The sequence below is a fragment of the Cucurbita pepo genome, unplaced genomic scaffold (genome assembly GCF_057944985.1).
Source record: "Cucurbita pepo subsp. pepo isolate OVF unplaced genomic scaffold, ASM5794498v1 scafford_13, whole genome shotgun sequence".
In the NCBI taxonomy this organism is placed as follows: domain Eukaryota; kingdom Viridiplantae; phylum Streptophyta; class Magnoliopsida; order Cucurbitales; family Cucurbitaceae; genus Cucurbita; species Cucurbita pepo.
This window is the reverse complement of record NW_028257918.1, coordinates 72,596-83,328: the sequence shown is the minus strand read 5'-3', so window position 1 is coordinate 83,328 and position 10,733 is coordinate 72,596. Positions and strand designations below refer to the sequence as shown.

The window sequence follows — 10,733 nt, the reverse complement described above, 5'->3', positions numbered from 1 at the left end:
AGAGTGGCGCAGCGGAAGCATGGTGAGCCCATAACCCATAGGTCCCAAGACCGAAACCTGCCTCTGATACCAACAATAAATAACATTCCCATCAACTACAAGGTCGCTAACAAATATTGTCGTCTTCGATCCATGTATCGTGATGCAATCTCATGTCTTGAGATACTCGATCATCTTGGTTTTTCTAGACAGATTCGTTGGGACAGTTTGGCCGAGTGGTCTAAGGCGCCAGATTTAGGCTCTTGTCTGAAAGGGCGTGGGTTCAAATTCCACAGCTGTCATAATCATACCTTTTCAATCTCATCGTCCGACCCATGCATCGTATTGCAATCTCATGTTTAGAGTTAGCTTGACTATCTTGGTTTGTCAAGGCACATCTGTCGTGTAGTTTAGTCGAGTGGTTTAAGATGCTAGATTTGGGCTCTAGTCGTCTATTATGAAGAGATTCTAACCCAACTCCGACCAGTGTCTCGTGATCTTGTCACGCTCACGACAAATCTAAAGGAGTACTCAATCTCTATTCACATTTTTCACTCGACTTTATGGCTTTGTTATACCTTAGGCAGAGTTTTCTTCCGCATTGAAACATCCATAATGTGGAATTAAAACTTGTTTGACCACACACGCCGTCTATGCGTGCATGTTCAATCATGTGCGACACAACATTGTTGCATCTCATCGTCATCTCGGTTCCCAACAGCAAAACCCATTGATCGTATTGTAATCTCATGTCTCGAGATAGATCGATCATCTTGATTTGTCCAAACACATTCGTTGGGATAGTTTGGCCGAGTTGTCTAAGGTGCTAGACTTCGCCTCATGTTCAAAAGGGCATGGATTCAAATCCCACAGTTGTCATTTATTTTAATTTTTTGTAAAGCCTCGTGCCCGCTGCTAACACATAATGTTTGTTTTGACTTTTTATTTATCGTTGTTAACATCGTGGTTTTAAAACGCGTCTAATATGGAGAGAGTCTAGCCCAACTCCGACCAGTGCATCGTGTCAAAGTCATACTTTTTCAAATGTGCGGCTTTGTCATCTAGCTTTGTGGCTTTGTGGCTTTGTTGGACCTTAGGCAGGGTTTGCCTACGGGTTTCAAACATGAATAATGTGGAATTAAAACTTATTTGACCGCACACGCCGCCTATGCGTGCATGTTCAATCATTTGTAACACAACAACATTGCATCTCATGGTCATCTCGGTTCCCAACAACATGACCCATGCATCGTGATGCAATCTCATGTCTTGAGATAGCTCGACTATCTTAGTAGTCCAAACAGAATTGTTGGGATAGTTTGGCTTAATGGTCCAAGGTGCTACTTTTAGTCTCTGGTTTAAAAAGGGATTGGTTTCTAATCCCATAACTGTCATTTATTTTTATTTTTTTAAAACCTTTAGGAGTACTCAATCCCCATTCACATTTTTCACCCGACTTTGTGGCTTTGTTGGACCTTAGGCAGGATTTTCTTTCGGAATTCAAACATCACTTATGTGGAATTCAAACTTGTTTGACCACATATGCCGCCTATGCATGCATGTTTAATCATGTGCGACACAACACGTTGCATCTCATTGTAGATGAGAGCCCCCCAATCAGGTAAGACTCACAGTCTGCTCAAATCATCGAACATCATAACGGAAAGCATAGATGAAAGCTATCTCGCGACGAAGAAAAGCAAAGGACACCCAATCATACTACTATAAAAAGAAATAATAATAAAAAAAAAAATTAGTACAAATATCAAAAGTAAAGTTAGAATGTCTCAAGTCATGGAGATAGATATAAGGGTTGAAGGGCCGTTAATACCGTTTTATATACTGTCTCAAAGTTTGCCATAAGTGAACTAAACATCTATGATGAAAGCTAGAGATCAAAATGATTAATATCAGCAGAAGCGTGGTGGGCCCATAACTCACAGGTCCCATGATTGAAACCTAGCTTTGATATCATCATACTACATGTGAAATAACATAGTCAGCAAAAATAAGGGACACTACTTATCCTACAATACATAAAAGTGGCAGCGAACCACACATCACTCACCTATCTTTTTTGGTATGATTGTCCTTCTTTCAGTGTCCATCCACGAAGCGTCTCCGTCATCAAACCGAAGTTAAATCATGCTTCATGATAACGAATTACTTTGTTGATTGAATATCTTAGAGAAAAAAAATACTTGTTTGAGATTTGAATCACTCCGCAGGCAAGATCGATCATATCAAGCTTAGATGATACTAAACATACAACCTAAACTACATAGCATTACAAAAAAAAAACTTATTACTTAGTTAAAAAAAAAGGCATAAATGATCTTTTTACTACCTTTTTCAAGTCTACAAGACAACATAAGTGGTTATATATAGCCTCAACATGAAACCCTTAACCTTCCACTAGTAATTTTAAGAGTTGTATCATTCATACTTTTAGGACTATAATTAGCCACCATGAAAATGAGAAATTTTAAGAGTTGTGTCATTCATACTTTTAGGACTATAATTAACCACTATGAAAATGTAACCATCTTATTTTTTTTTACTAAAATAGAGTCGTACCATATGCATGATGTGATCTTTTTATGTGGAAATATTCATTTTAAATGTTTCATCAGTCCCATGGACTTACATAATAAAAATAAAATTCGTAAATAAATAGAAAACATATAAGAAATGATAATAAACATATATATCCAAAAACTAGAAAAAAAATGATGATGGAGTTGACACACGAGTCGTGTGAGTTGCGACTGACGTGGGAAGCGTGTGCGCTGCACATGAGAAGATCATGACTAGTTTGTCAGGTCACGCATGCATTTCTCGAAGAGTGTCCTTTTCAGGTCGTGGGCTGCTGGGAGTGATTTAGTGCTTGTTGGGCCACCCGTGTTGAACCTGGATCCAAAAGTCTATCGGTTTTGTCTCTCTGGCCTGTTTTCTACTTCTACTAGATCTTTGGCGCTCACTGAAAATGCATTAAGGAAATAAAAAGTCATAAAATTCATTTATGTCTATCGCGAGATTTCTGATGCGAGGGTGGTTGCTCCCACGAGATCGCTAACTCTTTTCTTTTTTTCCTTGTTGTTACCGTAAATGTAACCTAAATGTGAATAAAATTCATAAAATACATTAGTGAGATCCACAAAAAAAAAAATTTGTAACTAGGATAAATAACTCATCTTCCTTAAGCTTATATTTCCTTAAAAGCATTGCATGATTGAGATGTCTTGATTTGTATCATTCTCCACTTCTTCAAGAGAATTCATCGTCGAATCTATTTGTAAAACTTTGCTGCAAAAGTAGGTTAAGAAAATACAAAAGACCTCACAACACTTTATCACGTGAACACTCAACACTTTATTCACGTGTACACTCAAGGAATTGTTGGCCATTGTTTGCACTCATTTACACAAATGAAGCTCTTTGTAAGGACATGGCTGATGTGATGGCTCAAAAAGACGGGTAAATTTTTTTGCGAAATAAAATCATTAAAATTTAAAACATAATTTACATTATACCAAAATAGTGTGCGCACATTAGTAATTTAAAATACAACATAATAGTTAAAAGACAGAATAAGGAACAGACGCAAAACATTTTAAAATAAAAGGGTTGAGACGACAGGTGAGGTTAGTCTATGGTACCTGCTCCAGATTCCGCTCCCGACCTCGACCAGCTCCTTATTACCTGGAAAAAAAATTGGAGAATAAGGAATGAGTACAAGACTCAGTAAGTAGCCTACTTGTAGGCTCTTAATCGTGTCCTTGATATGCTAGGGTACCACATTCTTTGTTCTTGCTTGTTCTTGATCTTGTTCTTGTTTTAAGTACTTAAGCCCCCTTTAATTCTTGTTCTTGACTTAGGGTTCTTATCTTGATCTTTCTTGAGGACCTTGGTTCTTAAACCCTAAAACCTTGGTTTTCCTTTAAGGGTCTTAGCACTATGGTTTTTGGTTCTTGGTCATTTGTTCCTGGTTCTTGTCCTTAGAACTAGGATCTTGATCCATGTTCTAGTCCTTGATCTTTCTCTTGTTTTTGGTATTCTTGGTTCTTGTTCTATTATTGATTCGTTCTCCAAGACACTTCCCCTAGGATTTACGGCACTAGACATGTACCTGAGAATCTTGCGTCCAAGGCTTCATGCGTTCTAAGCGACACAGCTTTAACTTACGTCCAAGGCTTCATGCGTTCCAAGCGACGTAGTCTTACCGCATCTTAGGGCTTCCCATTCGATATGGTCTGCTTAACCTATGCCCAAGGTTTCATGCATTCTAAGCGGCATAGTCTAAAAACTTACATCCAAGGCTTCTTACGTTCCAAGCGATGTAGTCTTAAAACTGCATCAAGGGCTTGCCCTATAATACAGTTTGCTTAACCTATGCCCAAGGCTTCATGCGTTCCAAGCGACATAGTCTGAAAACCTACATCAAGGGCTTGCCCTATAATACAGTCTGCTTAACCTATGCCCAAGGCTTCATGCGTTCCAAGCGACATAGTCTGAAATCCTACATCCAAGGCTTCTTACGTTCCAAGCGATGTAGTCTTAATACTGCATCAAGGGCTTGCCCTATAATACAGTCTGCTTACCTACCCTAAAGGCTTCATGCGTTCCAAGTAGCGTAGTCTAAGTCATGAACATGTTGTACCGTGGGAGGTCTTAGGAGGTTCTTGATTCGTGGCTAAGGTAACTTACTCTCTTCTTGTTCCTCCGTGACCTTAGACTACTCCCCTTGATAGACCATAAAGGTCACTTGCTCGGTGCATACTTGAACATGGCATCCTGCAAGTCTGCAGGGCATCTCTAATAGGTGAGGGAAACTTGAGGCATGACATCCTGCAAAGGAAACATGGTGCAAGACATTCCACCTAGAAGAGGAATTATTGGGCACCGCTTGGTGGGAGGTCATGGGTCACTTTGGACATGATTAGAGTATTACCTAGCATTCTTGAGTTTCTGTTTCTGAGTTTGGGGACCTTGATCCCTCTTCCTTGAGTGGTACCTAGCATTCTTCTTACTTTGGTAGTTGTAAAGCTTGTGTGTTGTTTGTTCTTGGTTCTTAATCTTCTAAGTTTCTAAGGTCCTTAATTCCTTGAGACATAAGTTGTAACTTGTATTTGTAACCATATGAACCGAGGAAAGGTTGAGTTTTGGGTTAACATGGCAAGTTCAACTGAACCGTCCACGTCATCGTCTTCTTCCTCTAGACGGGGAGAAGGCGCGTGCGACCGTTCGTGCCGCCGTCGTAAACTCGCCCTCCCCAACTCCTATCACACTGTTTGTCCCCTCCATTCCTTCATAAAACTTAAAGAAGGTGTTACAAGGAAGAGCTAGGGATTCATTTTATACCTACTCATCAGATTGTAGCCTAAGATATTTGCTTCCAAATTTCGTCCAAAATATGATTTCTCGCTGGAGTAAAAACAGAGGATTTCTTATTGGGTAGCCGATTCTTGGGGTTTTTTATGCTCGATTTCTTCACGAAACCTCTTCCTTATTGTTCCCTTAACCTAAAGGAATTAGTTTGGAGGAATGACTTTGAGTGTAGGACCTTAATTTTGAGAAATCACTCTCGGTCTGCAAGTTACCCGACGCCTCCGATTTACAATCTCTTGGGTATCTTGTTCTTTGACATTTCAGCTCTTTATTCCTTCATCAAAGATACTCATCTTCTTTTTTCTGAAGCTAAAGGAATCCTTAATTTGAAGAAAAAGTGGCCGTAGATAGGAATTCGACACTTACCTCCAATTTGAGCCCGAAACGGATTTTCTTCAATTGGGAACGTTCCTGAGGTTATTTCTCTTCGCGGTCTTCTATGAAAACATTCCTTGGAGGTGCAGAAACCTATTGGGGTCGTCCTTGCTCGAAGAATACTTGTATATCCTTGGATTGGAATTTTGAGTTTTCCTTGAAGCTTTTTAATGGCAGATTGGATTGGGCGAATGGTTTCTAGGCACTTTCAGGACTCTATTCCTTCGTAGAACTTGTGGGTAATGTTGTTTAGAAGCTATAGGAACAAGTTTGAAAAGAAATGGTGGAGAATTGCTCTCGAATTTGGAAGAAGCCTGAGAGTAGGAGACCATAAATCTAAACAATTATTGCCAACAGCTAGGTGCTCGACCTTGCTCGATTCTTGTTCCAAATGATTGCCCCAACTACAGAATTTATAGGGGAAACTTAAACCAACATTGGGAGCTCCAGAATCATCGTGAATTGTCGGTTAGATTTTCTAGAAAATCCGTTGGAAATATCTATTTCGATCAGAGCCTCACCGACGTTGGTTTTGAAAACTAGCCGTTGGATGTGACGATCCGTGAGTTTTCTAGAATATATACAAGTTTGGAGGCGATCCAACGGCTGAGACTCGACATTCGAAGGATTTTGTGCAGAAGGCACTATGAAGGTTTAGGATTTTAGAAACAAGGAGTAAGTAATGTGATCTTGTCAGAGTGGAATGTCGAGGCCATCAGATGTTGAATCTGAATTTCGAATCTTGATCTAAATCTTCGGCGCGCGAGGCATTATAAATTATATATATATATATATATATATATATATATATATATATATATATATATATATATATATATATATATAAGAGTTTCAATCTGTAGGAACTTTAAAATTAAGTGTGTTTTTAAGGAAGCAATTGTTTTTGGGTATCCTCCTAGAAAATTTCCTAAGAAGCATATGATTGAGATCAAATCATGTCGAAATGACCCATGTGAGTCTTTGGTGATATTCTTCACCTCTTAGAAACTAGGTATCAGTAACTTGACCATGTCGCTAGGGTTGCATAGGAATGTCGGTGCCATCAAGTACCGACTTCAGATTATGAATCCTTATATGAATCCTATGCATGTGGTGTTATAAACGGTATTAGGCGACACCTCTCCTAGTAGATACAAACAACGTGTAAATTTCATTTCAATGGCTCAATCACATGACCTAAAAAATTAAGCGTAATGTTCATTATGTTGGATGACTTCTCAGTATGTTAGTGAGAACAAAACATGTTGGTATGTCGGGACTGTCTTCCCTCTTAGAACCGATGACTAGGTAACGTGAGCATGTTGCAGGAGAATGTTGGAGCCTTTAAATGCTAAGAATCCTAGACATCGAGCTGAAATTTAGTACTCTTTGATTATACGTGACTAGATGGCTCAAATTTGATTGAAAATTATTTACGTATGCAGGTACAACCAAACCATTAGGCACAAAAGGCAACTATCTTAAAGGTATTTCATGCACGACTGCAGATGATTGTAGGGATAATGTGTTTTGTGATTGTAAATTAAACATCTGCTTTTGTCATGGCAAGAAGCATCCCGTCAACTTCAACTCCAACTCTCACAGGATGAGTAAGAACATTCATTTAGAAGACAACGAGGAGATCAAAGAAGTGCCTCAAAACAACTAATCAATATAATGAAGATGATCATAAAAAACTTGATCGATGTGACCCTGTATTTAGATTCTCATAATAAATAAACGATATTTTTGTTTAGTTCGTATGCCTCTCAAGGTTTCGGGTCATAGTATATCATACGAATACAAGATACACTGACATGCTCCTTCCACATGAAGCTATTTAATGCAACAAATTATTCATGTAACAACATATCATAAATAATCATATACATGACAAAGACATCATGAGTCAAAAATCGAGACTCGACTCTATCTCGAACTCTATAGCTCCATAGTTCATACACACTCTCGTCTACAGTGTGCAGTTAGTTTCTATTTAAAAAGAAAGAGTAGCTTGATATAGTAGTAACCTTTAAAAAATGCTCAATTTAGAAGGACAAGAAAGAGAGAAAGAGAGAGAAAGAGAGTTATCTAAAAATTATTGTCATAATTATTTATATTATGATTACGATTATAATTATGACTATCTCTCAAGCTTTGGTTTAGGTTCCTCAATAGAAAAAAATAAAATAGAGCATCTAGAACCCAAGCGGGAGCATGTATGTGGGCAGTGTGTAGAAAAGTACAATGCATCCAAATCCACCAAAAAAATGAAATTAGAGCCAAAGCCAAGACATAATGTTTTATGCCACTAGACACGAACTCATATTTGCATGTGTGCATTTCTCGACCCTAATCGAGACTTCATGCATTATGCTCATGCATTGGGGGATACCCCTATTCCATCACGAGGGTACGGACAGATACACCACTAGACAGATGAAGTATTATTATGTTTTAGATAATGCTGCCATTGCGGTTATTAATTCTAATGGGTGTCCAGCATAAGGAGCTACCAGAGTAGGCTTGTCCGACAAGAAAAGGGGTCCAGCGGTGTACGAACTATCTAATGAGCTTGTACTTGCACGTATGGGTTGTGTGTAGAGTATATGACACACATCTAAGCTGCCCATTAATATAGTATCGTGGGGAAAAAGACTGATATGATAGGTCCCGTCGTTGCATTCGCATGTTTATTGCATTTAATCCCAATAGTGGGGTCACTTCCTGAGTATTTCTCAAAATACTCAAGCCACGTGTTACCTCTATTTCAAGTTAAGGCAAGGCATTTCTGTACGGCTGACGACGACATTGTAATTCGAGACCATGGCACATGCATAGGGTAGTTGTATTATTTTCTTAGACTTAGGCTAGAATAGGATGCTTTTAATTTAAACGTTTATTTATTTTATTTATTCTTTTGTTGTGTCGTTTTTAAAAGTGTTTTCAAAACACATAAGAACATGGCTGTATCTTAAAATGAAGATGTCGTCTTATGAAAGTTTAAATAAAATATTTCCGCATTCAATGTTAATGATATTTATACAGTGACGACCTTAAATAAATTCATTGGTTGATTTGTACATTAGTTTTTTTTTTTTTTTTTTTTTTTTTAATCTTCCCATTTTAGTTATCATACCATATTTTGGTTTCATATTACCTAATTTGGAAAGGGGTAAATATTCTCAATTCTATAAGAGTTTGGGTAGAATTATCAGCCCCCAAAAAGCTCTAAAATCCCTTAGTCATGGACAAGAACATTTCTATAAGTTCGCTTTCCTAGGTTCAATCATCTTGTTCTTCACCGTCTTCGATACAGGTATCTTGTAGTTATTAAAAAATTTACAAGTGTTTAAGGGTTGAGTCGGGTCAGGTCAGATTATGAGATTTTCTAGACCGAACCCAATTATTTGCATTATAAATTTTTCAGCATAAATAACCCTTGTTATATAATGAATCCAACTCAACACAACTGGACCATAAATTTTTTTGGGATAGATAGTTGGTTCAGTTAGTTGAGTTATTTATTCAATTTTTTTTTATTTTGATAAAAATAAAAATTAGTTTGTAAAATATATGTTTATTTATTTTCATACATTTGGTTACCATTTGCAATTCAATTTTGTGAGCAAACATGTATATCTTAAAATTAAACGTAAGTTTGATTGTACAAAGATTCAAACTAATAAGTTTTAGGGTTACCAAAGAACGAACCAATAGAACTCAATTCAACATATGTTTTGAAAAATTACTTTTATCAGATCTGGTAGAAAATAAATAATTATGAAATAAAATAAATACGTATATATAAACACTTTTACCGGATCTAGTAGAAAATAAATAATCATGAAAAAAATAAATACGTATATATAATTTTATTATACACAAAAATGTATATTTTAAAATTAACAATCAATTTAGATGGTTTTGGTTCAATCTAGTTTTCGGGAACCCATAAACAACCTCACTCATAAAAGTTTTCAGTTATTTGAATCTAGTTCATAACTAAACTCGAACCAGATTGGTTCAGTCAATCCATCTAGTTTCGGGAGAACCCTTAAACCAACTCAATCATAAAAGTTTTCAGTTATTTGAATTCAGTCCAAATAAGTTCATAACCTAACTCGAACCGCACAGGTTGGGTTGGGTTGATCGAATTTTTTGAGTCATTAGATTGATTTTGATATTAATTTGAGTATTACTTTGTTTGATGAATAGTGACAAGCAAACCATTGGGAATACAAGGAAGTCATATTCATATTACGTGCAACACTGTCCAAGATTGCTTTAATTCTAAGGTTTGTGAGTGCAAATTTGGGCTGTGTTTTTGCGTACCTAAGAGCCCGTCGCCGCACTTCAGCTTCCACCATGACAACATCAGTGATACCACTCAAAACTAAGAAGTGGCTCTCAACACAAATGAATAAGACTGTGATAAAACCATGTATTTCAATATTATATATTAGATTAAATTGAAAAATTACTTTTCATTTATGATTTATGAGTTCGAGTATGATTATTGTGGATGAGCGATTGAGGTAGATGAGAGATGACTGCGTGAATTCTGTCGTTTTATAGAACGTTTTATAGGGCCGTTATGTATCGTGGTCAGCCTCAAGGTTTTATGATGCATCTACTATGGAGAGGGTCTAGCCTTACTCCGACTAGTCTTTGCGTCGTCTGGTGACTGGCTTTCGTACCATTTGTAATGGCCCAAAGCAGACAAAGTTGGGCTTGGCTGTTACAAATGGTATCAGAGCCAAACACCGGGCGGTGTGTTAGCGAGGACGTTAGGCCCTCAAAGGGGTGGATTGTGAGATCCCACATTGGTTGGAGAGGGGAACGAAACATTCCTTACAAGGGTGTGGAAACCTCTTCCTAATAGACACATTTTAAAACCATGAGGCTGACGACGATACATATCAAGCCAAAGCGGACAATATCTCTTAGTGGAGGGCTTGAGTAGTTATACTTTAGTTGTCATATATCTT

General features: G+C 37.5%; 1 non-coding gene across 1 annotated transcript; it reads left to right on the top strand.

Annotated features, from left to right (window-relative positions):
- The first annotated feature begins 201 nt into the window (after positions 1-201).
- TRNAL-UAG (transfer RNA leucine (anticodon UAG)) lies at positions 202-281 on the top strand. The gene has a single exon. It is a non-coding gene; the product is annotated as a tRNA-Leu (tRNA).
- Positions 282-10,733: the final 10,452 nt, after the last annotated feature.